At 26.7% G+C, this 18001-nt stretch overlaps 1 protein-coding gene across 1 annotated transcript in view; it reads left to right on the top strand.

Moving 5' to 3' along the window:
• The first annotated feature begins 14118 nt into the window (after positions 1-14118).
• LOC117173792 (gonadotropin-releasing hormone II receptor) overlaps positions 14119-18001 on the top strand; it is a 133148-nt gene continuing 129265 nt past the window's right edge. The window contains exon 1 of the mRNA XM_033362435.1: positions 14119-14484. The gene's annotated coding sequence lies outside the window, so the exon portion shown is untranslated. The remainder of the gene's footprint in view (positions 14485-18001) is intronic.

The raw sequence follows: 18001 nt of genomic DNA, 5'->3' as shown, positions 1-18001 counted from the left end.
ATCTAGAGTTATTATTGATAATTTGCAGCGATGTTAAGAGGAAAAAATATTTTTTAAATATCTAATAAAAATGTTATAACTTGGCATAATTTCCTAGATTATCATTTTCTTAAAAATATGATGATAATCGACAAAAAATTATCGAAACGTTACAGCGAAGGACAATTCACAAAGCTTCTAAAAAAAGCTTTCAAGAAAGCTCAGGAACTCTTTGATGAGGATTCTCGAAACTTTGCAGCGATGTAGGAGAAGAAAATATTTGTTGAAAAAATATTTCTTCATTTTTTTGTGTGCACAAATGGCCATCACAATTGATTTTAAAGAAAAATTTGATTGCTATTGAAATTTTAAATTGAGCAAACTACATTTGAAAATAATGTTTAATATAATTTTTTGTTTTATTTTAATTCACTTGCAGCCTTCTGAAGTGCGAAAATTCAGAAAAGATTAAATTATAATTTTTATAGATTTGAAGGGTAAAAATTCCTGTCATTAAGTCTTGTTAACAGCACCAATATTTTTCAATTGTATGAATAATGTTAATGTTTATTTCGAATTTGTAACATTTTGAAAGTAACATTTTGGATGTAGCAATTCAGTCGAAGTGATCATTGTCTTGTTTTAGCTTATGTGACTGTAAAAAATGTCTTCAGTATTTGTAATGATGAGGATTCGTATGACTAAATCTGAAAATACTTGTTGATTTATGAATAAATAATAATTTTACAATCAAAAATCGTTTCTTTTCATTGTTGTTATCCCTGTTTCTGTAATTCGATTTTCATAATTTTCAGAATTTTCAGGAACTATTTAAGAATTTGTGTATAGGACTTTTGCAAAAATCTTGCAAAAATCTTGCAAAAATCTTGCAAAAATCAGGGAATTTTTTATAAGAGGTACTTGAAATAACTGTACGGATAATAAATTGGAAGTTTAAAAATTTTATTTAATTTTTCTTTTAATATTAATGTACAGTGAAAAAGTTGGCTAGGGAAAAATGAAGGCATTTTGAAAATGAAATTTTGTGCCAATCCTGATATTATACTCTTGCCAGTAAGTTATTTATTTTGTTAAAAATGCGTTTTTTTTGTTTAAAATTATTTTTTTAAGCTTAAAATGTAACTTTTCCATGGTTTATTGAAAATTTATCCTTTTTACTTTAAAATTCATATTTTCGGGTAGAAAATTTAACTATTTTACAGAAAAATCGTTTGGGATTGAAAGTTAAACGATTTGGATGGTAATTCTTTTTCTTTCTTGACTGAAAAATCTTTATTAATTGGGAATCCGTTCTTTTTGGTTAGAAAATGTTATCTTTCGTTGAAAATTTGACCATTTTGTTGGAGATTCTTTTTTCATTGAAAATTTAAATCTCACATTTTTTATTAAAAATTTATAATTTTTAGTTGAAAATTCAACTATTTGGTAGAATTCAAATATCTTCTATTTAAAATCAAATTATTTTTTGGTTGAAACATCAACTGTTTCATATTTCTTTGAAAATTTTTTGTTGCTAAATTAATTTTTTTTTTATAAAAATTGAACCATTCGAATTGAAGATGCATTATTTCAGATTAAAAATCATCTATTTCATTAAAAGTTAAACTATTTTGTTCAAAATTGATCTTTTTTAAGTGGAAATTAGACTACACGGTTAAAAGTTGAACTGCTTTGTTGAAAATTTATTTCAATTGTTCAAGGTTGAAAATTCAACTATTTTATTCATCTATTTTATTGAAAATTCAACTATTATGTTGAACCTTTAATTATTTGGTTGTAAATTCTTTTTTTATTTTGTTTTTGTTCGCAGAAAGTTTAACTTTTCCATTTTTGTTTGAAAATTTAACTGTTTGGAAAATCATGTATTTTTTCGAAAAGTCGTATTTTTGGGATGTATTCAATTCGACTGTTTAGTTGAAAATTATTTTTTTTTTACTGATAATTGAACTTTACCATTTTTCGTTTAAAATATATATCTTTTTTCAATTGCAGTAGAAATTGCATTTTTTTTTGTTTGAAACATCAAATGTTACATTTTTTTGTTGAGAATTAATCTTTGTAGGTTGAAAAGTTAACTGTTTGATTATGAATTCAACTATTTTCTTTAAAATCCAAATATTTGGTCGGAAATTTAATTATTTTGTAGAAAATTCGTTTTTTTGGTTTATTAAAATATTTCTTCTTATTTATTCATAATGTGTCGCCTAAGGGCTTATATGACTTCCATTTCTTACAATCTTTCCGTTTATATATATATATATATTTTGTTACAATCTTATCCTTTCTATATATACAATTATTTACAAATATTTACATGAAGTCTTATATCTAGTTCCTTATTTCTATTTCCTGCGATGGCGCAATTTAGGACTTATAAGCAAGCGAGTGAACGAGCGAACGAAAGCGAGAGTGCAAGCGAGAGAGAGAGAGAGCATGAGAATGCTCCTTTAGCACCCTCCAACTCCTTCATCCATTCTTCTCCTAATCCATCTTCCCCTAGAATCTTAACCACATTTTTTTGCCAGCTTCCCATTCACATATTCTACACTTTCTGTTCTCTTCTTTTTCCAGTACATCCCCTCCCTTACCTCGTTTCCCAGTCTAAATATTGCTATTCTGGTCCATCTTCTCTCTCTCCAGCCCTTTTCTAAATACGTTGGCACCCCTTCCCTTTTTATCATCTTATACCATTTATTGTATTTTGATTTCTCAATCGCCCCCCCCCCCATCTCTCTATTAACTGTCTTTCCCTCTCTCTTTTTTCCAATTCTTCATAGTTTACTCCAGTCCCGTATTCTATTTCTCTATCATTAAAGAACTCCCTTCTTTCTTCTTCCCATCTCGTTAATTCGATCGCCCTCCCTCTCCTCTCTTCTACCTTCATCAAACACTTTCTCGCCAATACCCCTCCCTTTCTCTCCCTCAGCTTCGTCTTAAATTTCCATGCCCTCTTTCCCGCTCTAATACTTAACTTATCCCTTTGCGCTTCTTCTCTCACCATATATCCTGGCGTCCTCCAGTCTGCCCCTGGTGTCCACCTTATATACCTTTCTTGTAAACTCTCAATATCTTTCCTTTCTTTCCATCCCCATGTGTCTGCTCCATAACCTAATACCGGCCATAACAGCGTATCAAATAACCACATTCTCCTCCAATTTTTTTTAACCTTCTTTTTCCTATTCCCCATATTTGTTTCATTACCCTGCTGCTTTTTTATCCTTTCTCTTATATGAGCTGTATAATCTCCATTCGTTTGCAAGATATATCCCAAATATTTATATTCTTATACTTCTTCTAACTTTATTCCTTTCCATCTCCCTGCCCATTTTTTCTTTCTTCCCCCTCCTTTTCTAAACCTCATTATCTTTGTCTTTTCTACATTGAAATTCAGCTTTTTCCCATCTAAGTATTTCTCTAATCCTGTAATTAATCCCGTTATCCCTTCTTCATCCTCTGTCATCAACACCATGTCGTCTGCGTATGCCAGTGTATAAATTTTTTCCTTCTCTATCCTAACTCTTCCCCAACCCTTTCTCCTCATTTCTTCTTCCAAGTCTGATATTAATAAATCTCTTTATTAATACCTCTCTTATCCCCTTTTTTATCATAACTTTTTCTATTTCTCCTCGGTTTAATGAGTCAAACGCTGCCTTTAAGCCCACGAACATTGCTATCATTGCCCTTTCTTCCCTTTTAATTCTCTTATTTACTAGCTAGTTCAGAACATATATGTTGTCCATTACCCCCATTCCTTTTCTAAACCCTGTTTGATTCGGTGTCTCGATTTTTTTTTCTTCAAATTCTATCTTCAATCTCTCGGACAAAATAGTTACATATACTTTATACAGTAATCTCATCTATACCAGGTGCCTTTCTGAACTATCATTTAAAATCTTTATCTCTTGAAAATTAAATTTTGTTGTTGAAAATTCAGATTTTCGGTTTAAAAGTCACCTGTTTTCTATAATATTCGACTTTTAGCCGTAAAATTTAATCTAATTAATATTTGGATAATGTAATTTAATAATAATAATAATAATAATTAATAGAAATTTCGGTATTAAAACGATTACTTCGAACGAATAATTTTTAAAGAATAAGAAAAAATCGGCTTCAACCTGGATCTTAAATCCGAAAATCGTCGAGTAAAAAACCCAAATATTTGTTTAAAACTTCAACTATCTCTTTGAACATCTAATTTTTTAAAATTTAATTTATGTCAACTGCTCTATTGAACATTTGTCTATTTGAACAGAAAATTCGTCAATTTTGATTGAAAACTAATTTTCCTTTTGTTAAAAATGTTTTTGTTCGAAGTTTAATCCTTTTAAATAAAAAATTCAACCCTTTGTTTCAAAATTCAATTATTTTGTTAAAAATTTATTCATATATTTGAAAATTCGCCTTTTTTGTTGAAATATATAAAAAATTAAAATTTTTAAAATTTTATTTTGAGAAATGGTTTCATTCCGTTCATAAAAGATTCTATGTGAAAAATTTTTGCAAGATAAAATTTCCTGGAATTTGAATATTGATAGTAAAAAAAAAATGAAAAATTGGTCTGGGAAAAAACAGAGAATTCAGGAAATGAAATTTTGCTTCCTCCCTGGTCAGTGCCCAAAAAAGATTAATTATGAATTTAATTTCAAAGCAAATAGTTTCGAGCAAGTAGGTCACTGTGGTTAAGTGATGGAAATGAGAATCAACGTTAAAAACATATCCGATGAATGACAGCTGCGAATGATGTATTTACTCATAGATTTTTATCCGTTGTCTCTTTCGAATTCGTCTTGCATAAATCTTTATATAAACTATTTTATGAAATATCATTTTTTTATTTATTATTATTTTATTAGTCAACTTGCAAGCTTATACATTACATTTTTACATAATAAATGAAAATATTTAATTTATAGATAAGCCTAATGAATACATTTCAAACAAATGCAAATCAAAATTTTACGCTTCAAACCTTGGACTCTTGCGTTTAAAATTTTATTTAAAATTTTAATTTTTGATTATTAAAATTTATAAAGGTCTACTTGCCAATTTTCAAACTAACCTATTTCGGATTTAAATAAATCTTAAAAGCTAAATTAATTTTTCGAACGAAAAAGGACCACAATTTAATTATTAATAATGGTTTTTTATAAAAGAGAAAGTATTCTTGATTATAAGAACGATTTTAAACAGATAACAATTGAAGAGAATTCATAATTGTATTTTTAACAGTTAAAAATTCTATTTCTGAAAATTGATGATTAAATTTTCAAGTTCTAAAATTCAGTCGTTGAAAATTGAAGAAAAGTGAAAATTGAACTATTAAACATTGAAGAAAATTAAATTTTCAATTATTGCAAATTAAGAAAATTGATTATTAATTTTTTAACATTTGAAAATTCTATTTTTCGATATTGAAGATAATTGAATTTGTAACCGTCGAAATTTCTAATTTGAAAATTGAAGAAAAACGGTCATTCAGTTTTTAAGAAGAAAAATGTATTTAATCGAAAATTTTGATTAGAAAAAAGATTCGAAAATTGAAGAAAATTCAATCTTCAACTTCTAAAATTTGAAGAAAATTTATAATTGAATGATCAAAAATTTTAAATTCAACTTGTGAGATTAAAAAAATCGAATTATTAACTGTTGAAAATTGAAGAAAATTTATCTTGCATTTTTAAAAGTTGAAAAGTCGATTGATTAAAGTTCTATTGTTGAAAGTTAAGGAAAACTGATCATTGAATTTTCAACAGATGAGGATTCTATTTTTGGAATTTGAAGAAATTTGAAAATTGAATTTTTAACAGTTGAAAATTCTAATTTGAAAATTGAAGAAAATCGATCATTCAATTTTTAATAGTTGAAAATTTAATTGTTTAAAATTGAAGAAAATTGTATTTGGTCAAAATTTTGTGTATAAAAAAAAACAACTCAAAAATTGAAGAAAATTCAATTTTCAACTTCTAAAATTTGAAATATCGAAAAGTCGATTGCTGAAAGTTCTATAGCTGGAAGTTGAAGAAAACTGATCATTGAAATTTCAATAGTTTAAAATTCTATGGATGAAAATTGCAAAATTCAGAATTTTTTAGAGAATTGCATTTTCAATAGTTGAAAATTGAAGAAGATTGATTATTAAAATTTTGAAACAGTTGAAAATTCTATTCTTCAAAATTGAAGAAAATTAATAATTGAATTTTTAACAGTTGAAAATTCTATTGTTGAATATAAAACAATTGAATTTTCATTTTTTTTAAATGGAAGAAAATTAAATATTAAACTGCCGAAAATCGTAGAAAACTTAATTTTTTAGTTTGGAAATTGAACAAATTCACAATTGCATTGTCAACAGTACAGAATTCAACTAGTGAAAATTAATAATTGAATTTTTAAATGTTGAAAATTTTATTGTTAAAAATTGAAGAAAAATGAGAATCTGTTAAAGATTTAATTATCAGTTTTTTAGCGTTCAACAGATGAAAATTGAATTTTCGATTTTTTCAATTTTCTACAGTGGAAAATTCATATTTCTTTAATTTCAAACATTTGAATTTAAAACAGCTGAAAATTTAATTTTAAATTTTCACGAAATATCAATTGAATTTATAGTTCTCTTTCACGTTAAACAGTAAAAATTTAAATATTTTTAAATTTTCAACTTAAAAAAATCTATTATCATTTTTCTCCATTCTTCGACAGTTTAATATTCAATTTTCTTCAATTCTCAACAATTGAATATTTATATATTGAAAATTCTATTTTCAACAAAAGAAATTTCAACACTTGAATTTTCAGTTTTCTCAATTTTAAATCAATAAAATTTACATCTGTTGAATATTTAATTATCTAATTTTCTTCAATTTTCAAAAGTTGGAAATTCAATGTAAAATTTTTTTCATCTTTCAACATTTGAAAATTCAATTGTTGGAAATAAAAAAAATGAATTTAAAATGTTTGAAAATTTAAAAAAATTGAATATTCAACTACCGAAAATTGGAGAAAACTTAATTTTCAACTTTGGAAATTGAACAAATTCATAATTGAATTATAAACAGTATAAAATTCAACGGGTGAAAATTAATAATTTAATTTTTAAGTTGAAAATTCTATTGTTGAAAATTCAAGAAAGAGGACAATGAAAGACAATTGAACATAGAGGTTTTAGCAGTTGAATTTGCTTCAAATTCCAACTGTTGAATTCAACATGAAAATTTAATAAATAAAGATTTCAATCCATAAAAAAATTTTTGGAAAAAGTTTATAGTTTCTAAAACGGGTTTTGGTTGTTTGATTGATTTAAATGTAAGAAAACTGAAAACTCAATGGTTGAAAATTAAAGAATGTTGAATTTTCAACTGTTGAAAATTGAAGAAAATTGATAAATAAATTTTTAATCATTCAAAATTCTATTGTTGAACAAAAATGAAAAAGAATTTTCAATTTTATTACATTTTCTACAGTTGAATTTTCATCTAATCAAAATTTAATTAACAGTTTTCTTTAATTTTAAATGACTGAAAATTCAGTTGTCACATTTCTTAATTTTCATCTAGTTATATATATCGATCAGTTTTTTTCAATTTTAAACAGCTGAAAATTCAATTTTTAAAATTTTCAAACGTTGATAATTTAAGTTGTAAATATCTTAAATTTTCAACCGTTACATTTTCTACTGTTGATAATTCAATCATAAATTTTCTTAAATTTTCAAAAATTAAAAATTCAGTTTTCTTCCATTTTCAACAATATTATTAAAAAAATTTTTTAATTATATTTTTCTGAAAAAGATCCCCTAATAATCACTCTACTTAGAATCGAAGCACAGAACATCAATTTTTTCAATTTTCTACAGTGGAAAATTCATATTTCTATAATTTTAAACAATTGAATTTAAAACAGCTGAAAATTCAACTTTAAATTTTCAATAGTTTTCGACAATTGAAATTATATTTCTCTTCCATTTTCGAAACCTAAAATTTAAATGTTCTTTAATTTTCAACTTAAACAATTCTATTATCAATTTTCTCTAATTTTAGAGAGTTTAATATTCAATTTTCTTCAATTAACAAAAATGGAATTTTCATCTGTTGAAAATCAAATTATCAGCTTTCTTTCATTTTCAACAATTGAATTTTCAGTTTTCTTAAGTTTAAATCAATTAAATTTTTATTTGTTAAAAATTCAATCTTCAGTTTTCTTCAATTTTTAACACCTGAAAATTCAAGCATTACCTTTCTTCAATTGTCAACAGTAGAAAATTCAATTAAAAATTTTCTTTATCTTTCAACAGATCAAAATTCAATTTTGCAATTGTTGCATTTTCAAGTGTCTTCACTTTAATACAATTAAGTGTTCAATTGTTTAAAATGCAACTGTTAAAAAGAATATTTGTCATTAGTTGAAAAGTAATTGATCAGAGAAAATTTAATTGACCTTTGCGATGATAGATCATAATTTTTTTAAAGCTTCTTAAACTCAATAAAAAGCTAATTTGCATCTTTCATTTTCAGTATATTATTAATGCAGTTAATAACCGTCTATCAAATACTGATAACCTTTGAATTTGCATCAAAAGGCAGTAAGCTCTTTATTTTAAAATAAAATCAAAGCTAGGCCATTAAAAAAATTGATTAAAAATGTCTTACTTATTCGATAGTAATAAATGAAAATTTAGAAAAATCATAAGCTACTTACTAAAAAACAATTTTTTTGATTAAAGGTATTTTCGAATCTAATCTGATTTTTTAACCGTTAAATACTATTACTTATATAACAGTCAATTTATTCGATTTTTTACATGTTTTTTTTTACCACTACACGATATGATAAACAATGTCCCTCGTGCATATCACATGACCAATTACGATATTCATCCAAGTTCAAAAGTCCTAAACGAGAAGATAAAAAGGGAATGTGATTTTCACATGAAATATAATTGTTTTTTGTAAAAACGATAGCAGGGATCATAGTGCAAAAGGTGCTTTAAAGGTGGAAATAGGGGAATTTTTTAAATTATAAAACGGAAAAATAGGGAAAGATTAACCATTAATTTTTACGTGTAGAAAAGAAAAAAAAACAATCTTTTTACAACAAATATTATATTTTCAAATAATGTTAAATTAATTTTTAATGGCTTTTGACAATTAGGATATTTTTTTTACAAATTGGATATATTTGTATCAATGGTCAATTTTCTTTCACTTTCATTTTTCTTCAATTTTCTACATTTGAAAATTCAGTAATAAGTTTCCTCCAATTTTCAACAATTGAAAATGCAATTCGGTTCAATTTGCAACAGTTGGTACATCAATTATGAATTTCTTCAATTACCAACAGTTGAAAATGAAGTTTTCTCCAATTTTCGGCAGTTGAATAATCAGTTTTTCTTCGATTTTCAAAAATTAAAAATTCAATTTTTTAATTTCCAACAATAGAATTTTCAACAGTTAAAAATTCAGTGGTCAAATTTCTCCAATTTTCAACAATTAAAAATTATATCTTCTTAAATTTTGAACAGTCGACAATTCAATTTTCTTACATTTTCAACAATAGAATTTTCAACAGTTGAAAATTCAGTTTTATCCTATTTTTGACAGTTGCATATTCAATTTTCTTCAATTTTCTACCGTTCAATATTGGAGAAAATTGATAATAGATTTTTTTAAGTTGAAAATTTAAGAATATTTTAATTTTTTTACTTTTGAATGTGGAAGAAAACTATAAATTCAATTGTTAAAAATTGAAGAAAATTAAAAATGGAATTTTCAGCTGTTTCAAATTCAATTTTTTAATATTAAAAAAATATAAATTTTTCCAATTAAAAAAATCGAAAATTCAATTTTTATCTGTTGCAAGTTAAAAACTAATAATTAAATCTTTAACAGATGAAAATTGAAGAAAATTGAGAATTGAACGTTTAAATATGTTGCAAATTCGAGAAAATTGATTGATAATTGAATTTTTAACAGATGAAAATTCACTTAAAGAAAATTGAAGATAATTGGATATACGACTGTCGAAAACTTGAGAAAACTTCATTTTCAACTGCTGAAAATTGAAGAAAATTGAAAATTTTATTGTTGATGAATGAAGAAAATTGAGTTTTCAGCATTTGAAAATTCTACTGTTGAAAATGGAAGAAAATTTAATGTTTAACTGCTAAAAACTGAAAAAAATTAAAGCTTAAACTATTAAATATCGAGAAAATAAAAAATTGATGATTGTATTTTCAACATATGAAAATTGAAGAAAATTGATAACTGAATTTTTAACAGATGAAAATTTAATTGTTGAAAATTGAAGAGAGCTTAATATGCAACTCTCGGAAATGGGAGATTTTTTGAAACTTGAATAATTAACGTTTGTAACTTTAAGAAAATTAATAATCGAATTTTCAGCTGTTTAAAATTGAGAAAATGAAAAATTGAAGAAACCTTGTAATCGATTTTTCAATATATGAAAATTGAAGATAATTGATAATTGAATTTTGAACAAATGAAAATTCAATGACTAAAACTGAAGAAAATTGAATATGCAACTGTTGAAAATGGAAGCAAACTAAATTGTCTACTGTTGAAAATTGAAGAAAATTGATAATTGAATTATCAACTGTAGAAAATTCAACTGGTAAAAGTTTAATAGAATTGAAACTTGAGTTATTAAGGTTTGAAAATTAATTAATTAAATCAATTTATTTAAAGTACATTAAATCTTTTAAAATTAAATTAAAAAGATAGACCTGAATTTAGATTCAAAAATATATAGAAAAAGAGAAACGTTGATAGATATATGATACGAGGAGATAAGGAAGAGAAAAAAGGAGATTGATAAATATAGTTGGATATTTAGAGTAACGAAGAGATAGAAAAATATGGACGTTGATAGATGTATGACACATTGAGATACAGAGAAGGAGATTGAAAAAGATAGAAGGGAATTAATATTAGCAGAGAGATAAAAAATATTGGCGTGGATAGAAAAAGGATAGGATGAAATAGTGTAGAGGGTATTGAAACGAAATAAATCTGAATTTAGATTGTCAAAGATATAAAAAAAGGTAAGCGTTGAAAAATGTGGGACATGATGAGATACCGTTTTTTCTATCTCATTCTTTCCTTTATCTATCTACGTCAATCTTTTTATATCTCTCTGTCTACGTCAATCTTTTACTATCTCTCTGTCAACCCAAATCTCCAACTATATTTTTTAATCCCCTCTCTGCTATCTTATCCTATCCTTTGTCTATCCACGTCAATCTTTTTCTAACTATGCCAATCATCCTATCTTTCATCTATCACGTCAATATTTTCCTCCCGACTTGTTAATAAAAATTTCCGATTATTTTTTTCAATGTTCTCTTCTCTACCTCATCCTATCCTTTATCCATCCATAAATCTTTTTCTGTCTCTCTGTCTACATCAATTTTTTACTATCTCTCGTTCAATCCCCATGTCCAACTATGTTTCTCAATCCCTTTTTTGCTATATCTTATCACATCCTTTGTCTATCTACGTCAATCTCTTTTTAACTCTGCAAATTTAAATACACTTCTATCTTTTTCAATCTTCTCTTCTTTATTCCATCCTATCTTTTATCTATCCACGTCACTATTTTTTTCTCGATTTGTCAATCTATATTTACGACTATCTTTTTAATCCTTTCTTCTTTATCTTATCCTATCCTTTATCCATCCATAAGCCTTTTTCTATATCTCTATCTACATCAATCTTTTACTATCTCTCTTTCAATCCAAATGTCCAACTATACTTTTCAATCCACTCTTTGCTATATTTTATCCTATCCTTTTTCTATGTACGTCAATCTTTTTCTAACTCTTTAAATCTAAATTCATGTCTATCCATTTCTATCTCTTTGTTAATTTACGTTCATGTCTATCTTTTTCAATCTTATCCTCTCTACCTCATTTTATTTTTCATCTATCCCCGTCAATATTTTCCTCTCTATCTGTCAATATAAATTTTCGACTATCCTTTTCAATCTCTTCTTTTCCATCTTATCTAATACTACATCTATGACGATCTCTCTTTTCTATCACTTTGTAAATCTAAATTTCCGACTATCTTTTTAAATCGTCTCTTCTCTATCTCATTCTATCCTTTATCCATCCATAAATATTTATATATCTCTTGGTTTACTTCAATTTTTACTGTCTCTCTTTCAATCAAAATTTCCAACTATATTTTTTAATTCCCTCTCTGCTATCTTATCATATCCTTTGTCTATTCACGTCGACCTTTTTCTAACTATTCTAATCTAAATTCACGTCTCTCTTTTTCTATCTCTTTGTTAATCTAAGTTCACGTCTATCTTTTTCAATCTTCTCTTCTCTATCTAATCTTAAATTTCTTCTATCTACGTCAATTTAAATTTCCGACGATCTTTTTCAATCTCTTCTTCTCTATCTTATTTCATAATACATCCATAAAGATCTATATTTTTCTAACTCTTTGTAAATCAAAATTTACGACTATCTTTTTCAATTCCTTTCGTCTCTATTTGATCCTATCCTTTATCTATCCTTCAATCTTTTTCTATCTCTCTGCCTACGTAAATCTTTTACTATCTCTCTGCGAATCCACATGTCCAAATATATTTTCTAATCTACTCTTTGCTATTTTATCCTATCCTTTGTCTATCCACGTCAATCTTTTTCGAACACTGCCAATCTAAATTCACTTCCATCTTTTTCAATCTTCTCTTCTTTATTCCATCCTATTATTTATCTATCCACGTCAATATTTTCCTCTCGAATTGTCAATCTAAATTTACGACTATCTTTTTAATCCTTTTTTCTCTATCTCATTCTATCCTTTATCCATCCATAAGTCTTTTTGTATCTTTCTTTCAATTCTAAATTCCAACTATATTTTTCAATCCTCTCTTTGCAATATCTGATATTATTCTTTGTCTATTCACTTTAATATTTTTTTAACTCTGTCAATCTAAATTCACGTCTATCCATTTCTATCTCTTTGTTAATTTAAGTTCATGTCGATCTTTTTCAATCTTATCAAATCAAAATTTAGGACTATCTTTTCAATTCTTTTCGTCTCTATTTTATCCTATCCTTTATCTATCCTTCAATCTTTTTTTATCTCTCTGTCTACGTCAATCTTTTACTATCTCTCTGTGAATCCACATGTCCAACTATATTTTCTAATCTACTCTTTGCTATTTTATCCTACCTTTGTCTATGAACGTCAATCTTTTTCTAACTCTGCCGATCTAAATTCACGTCTATCTTTTTCTATTTCTTTGTTAATCTAAATTTAACTCTATCTTTTCAATCTTTTCTTCTCTACCTTATCTTCTTCAATCTTCTCTTCTCTATATTTTAAAATCCTCTCATTGCTATCTTATCCTATATTTTGTCCACGTCAATCCTTTTATAAATCTGCCAATCTAAATTCACATCTATCTTTTTCTATCTCTTTGTTAATCTAAGTTTACGTCTATCCTTTTCAATCTTCTCTTCTCTATCTCATCTTATCTTTCATCTATCCGCGTAAATATTTTTCTATCGATTAGTCAATATAATTTTCCTACTATCTTTTTCAATTTCTTCTTCTCTATCTCATCTTATACTAGATCGACAAAGATCCATCTTTTCCTATCTCTTTGTCAATCTAAATTCCCGACTATCCTTTTCAATCTTCTCTTCTCTATCCCATCCTATCCTTTATCTGTCCACGTCAACCTAAAGGTTTTGCCGCTAGATGGTTGACTGTTAAAGTAACCACCAAGTGGTATCAGTCTTCGGGCCTATAATTAGAAGAATATAGAATAATAGAAAGACAATGTTTCAAATTTATATTTGAGAGAATAGAAGTAAAGAATAAAAAAAGATAAGGGCCCTCGAGATTAAGAATAGATGAGATAGGAAGAAATAAATACAGGAGGATTAAAAGGGAAAATAAACATGAAGAAATGAACTGTTTTATACGTGTCAAATAGTAAATTCAACAAAGATGTGTATTCTATCAGAAGCCGTTTGACACTTGACCTCTGATGCTGGCCCAAGTGTCTGCCGCCATTATCTGGTTCAGGGTTCGCCTCGAGAGGATTCCTTAGTCTCTCACCGATCATGGATCATTCTACGGTTTAATTGGTGTGGAGGAATCAGAATAGCCTTCATAAAAAGAAGTCCTCATATTGCGACTCTTTCATTAGTGCAAATCAGAGACGCTCATTATCATTATTGTTTGTGGTGAAGATAATTGGAAGAATCGCTGATGATGGGTCGAAGTCTAACACTTCCGTTTTTTGAAAACAGTTACCAGAGAGTGGATCTGTGATCTGATCATGTTCATTATTGGGACGAAAATTCATTATTGGTGCATTTTCAAAATTGGGGGGAGTGATTGTGTCAAGTAGGATTTAGGATTTCACATGTCTTGATCTGCAAGGATGCCTTTAGTGATTTTTAAATAAGGAAGAGGAAAGAAATTAATTTTATAATTGGTAAGTTTCCTTTATTTATTTTATGGTTTCTTAATGTCCATGTGTAGAAAAGAATTTTTTAGATCATTTTCATCATTTATTTTATTCAAAATATATGAAAATCTTTATTAATTTGATTTGATGATAATGAAAATAATATTATATGCTACACCAAGGAGAAGAAGCGATAGTATATTTTTTTAAATATAGAACTTTAAATGTTTTTTTGTAACACCCGCATGATTTCTGCTCATACGGAGGAATTTTGGAAACTTTATTTTTATTTTAATATGAATTTAGAAGATTTTGCAAGATTCTAGACATTTTTTCAATTTATGGTGAATTTATTAATAGCAAAATAATGGCTAAAATCTTGGTAATTTATGAATGATTTTTCAAAATTTGTAGTAATTTATTATATTTATTATATCTTTCAAAAATTTCTAAAATGTTCTAATTTTATAATTACAAGAAATATAAAAATTTTGAAATTTTTGATAATTAAAAATTTTTTAAATAGAAAAGTCCTACAATTTCAAAATTGTGATAATTTCTAAAATCTTGATTTTTTTTTTTGAATTTCTAAAATTAAAAAAAATATTGTATAAATTATTATTATTATTTTGATATCAATTATAATTTATAAATTTTTTTTGATTATTTATGAATTTAACATAAAATTCCAAAATTTTAGAACAAATACTTTACCTAAATTTTGAAAATTTCTACAATTTCTAAAATTTTGTAAATTTATTGTAAATCTATAAATAATAAATAAATTAATATTTTTAGAAATGTTGAAGATTTTTGAAAAATTATGATAGATTTTTTAAAAATTTGGGTAGTTTATTATACTTGCTATAACTTAAAATGTCAAATTTTGATCGTTTTAAAATTTTGTAAATTTCGATAACTTTTGACAACTTCTAAAATTTAATTTTTTTATTTTCCACACGAAGAGATCTAAAAGCATAGAATTTGAGACCTGAGAACAAACGGGTGTGGCCTAACGTCTGAAATTTCGAGAGCTATGCTTTAAAAGCAAGGTTTCCAAGACCTTAGTTCTTTCGCCAAAGCGTGATAGAATCAAGGAGTAGTGCCGTGAATTAATCTTTTGAAATTTCTCTCCGCGTAGAATTAAAAAAAATCTTTACATTTAATAAAATCTTAAAAAATGTTATATTTATTGAAATTTTTAAAATGTCGATAATTTCTAAAATTTGAAAAGATTCTGCAATTTAAGAAATTTATGGTAAATTTATAAATTACAAATAAATTGAAAATTTTAGAAATTTTTTGGGAAGTTCTAAATCTTTCTAGGAATTCTAAAATATCAAAAAATTTTAAGTATTAAAAAAAATTTAATTGATAAAATTTTGGAAATTTATAATTGACAATAAATGGAAAATTTAAGAAATTTTTTCTAACTCATAAATCATTTTTTAAAATTGGTAGTACAGTGAAATTCCGACATGGGGCCCCCTGATATACTTCTTCCGCGAAATGACGCCGTGCCGCGGGTAGGGATAGTGGGAGTTTAGGGGGGTTGCAGTGGTGACTCAGGCGTGACTAAACAGGAACGTTGCGGTAACGCGCTCTACCCTAATGGCCTACCAGTGTAAAGGCGTTACAACGTGCCGACAGTTCACTCGAAGCGAGAGACACAAACGAATAAACACGATGGCGAGCTCACGGCGAGCAGCAGTGGGCCTCTGATGCCTACTGAAGTGGATGGGAATGGGGCTGATCGGATTATTTTGTTATCGTGCCATCTGACACGCGAATACATATTGAAAAGTTATTGGAACAATCTTAATAAAATAGAAAAGTGAATATTAATTCCTTTTAATCAAAAATGTTATAATACGCATAAGTATATCAATGCAAAAGTACGTGCTCCCCCACTTAATGCCTTGAAGTGTAGTGTTTTGGTGAAAACAGGCATCTGTTTTTGGATGCTGCTGTCTCCGAAGTCAGTGTCGATTTTTCCGCGTTCAGGCTAGTGTATTACATTTCTATACCTTTTAAGAATTTTAAATTTTAATAATTTCTAAAATTTTGAAAATTGTGATCATTTGGAAATTTGGATAATTTCTAATATTTAGAAAATTTCGATAATTTTTAAAATGTTTTGATTTTGTATAATTTCAAAAACTTTAAAAAAATGTTAATGCATCTAAATCAAATTTGGCTGTTGTTGAATTTTTGAAATTTAAAAAATTCATATACAATTCTTTGTTAATTTGTAAATTTGTCACATTATTTTGAACAAATTTTGATAATTTCTAAGAAAAATTTATATTTAGATAATTATCCTAATGATAATTTTTATCTTTGGCCTGTGACGCCACTTCTTACTCCATAGGTATTGAAAAGTACTCAATGAGTATTTTTGATGGAAAATATTGTTTTTAAGGACATAAATCCATTTCACACTTTGATACAAGGAATCTTTGATAAATTCTTAAAATCATCCTGTAAACATAAACCTGGCACGTTTGGGAATAACATTAGGGACTAGAACTTGCGAATAAAATTTTATTCTATCGATCCATTCTTCTGCAAATGAGACCTTTGATTCAGGCTTCCTAACAAATTGACAGAAAAGTAGTAACGAGTCGATTTAGAATATAGATAGTTTCTAAGATAAGTCATCCTCGTTTGCAAACTCTCACTTTCAGTCAATATAACTTCTCCTTTTATTTTTACACTCGCATCAGAGAAGGTATTGGATTTGTGAAAAATTTTACCCCTCCCCCTTTTTCGCAAATTTCTATAGTTTGAGACCCTATGAATCCGAAAAACAGGATTTTACGAATATCTCTGTCTGTATGTGTATCTGTAGATTTTTAGTTTGTCAGCACGATCGATTTCGAAAGAGTTGGAAGATTGGATTAGCCTTTGGTATTTAGTATCTTTTAGTATCTTAAATTGATGGTCAAGTTCGTTAGGCAGCCATTTTGGATAAAAAATTCAAAAAGTGAACGCATTTCGAAAATTTTTGAGACCACTTTTTTCAAGATTCTAAAATTCTTTGTACCTTTATTTGTTGTACTCAAAATGAAAAAAAGTCTCCTTATGACTTTTTTTGATAAAAAAAATTTAATAGAGTTATAGCATTTACAAAATTAAAGAGAAAAGGAAAATGATAATAAAGAAAAGTTGGTTTTTGAATGCCATACAAGAGTATCATAACAATTTTTGGAATTTTCCTAAAAAATCGAATATTCAAAATTTGACAGCATAAAAAATTATGAAAAATTCCATTTTGCGGTACACCTATGCAACAAACGACTTCTTGATAGGAGGCGTAGTTTTTAATTATTCGTAAAAATAACATTATAAAGAAAAAAATTTTTTTTTTGGACAAACAACACAAGCTATAAAAAAATAATAGACAAAAGTTGCTCTTCCAAAAAAGATTCACAAATCTGTCATTAACCCTTAAACGGCCAAAACGCCACTACCGGTACACTGTTTTTCAACGGCCAATAACTAAGACTATTCGACACTAGAAAAAATTGAGACACATATATTT

Source organism: Belonocnema kinseyi, chromosome 5 (assembly GCF_010883055.1).
Source record: "Belonocnema kinseyi isolate 2016_QV_RU_SX_M_011 chromosome 5, B_treatae_v1, whole genome shotgun sequence".
Lineage (NCBI taxonomy): Eukaryota > Metazoa > Arthropoda > Insecta > Hymenoptera > Cynipidae > Belonocnema > Belonocnema kinseyi.
This window is presented reverse-complemented; position numbering and strand designations above follow the sequence as displayed.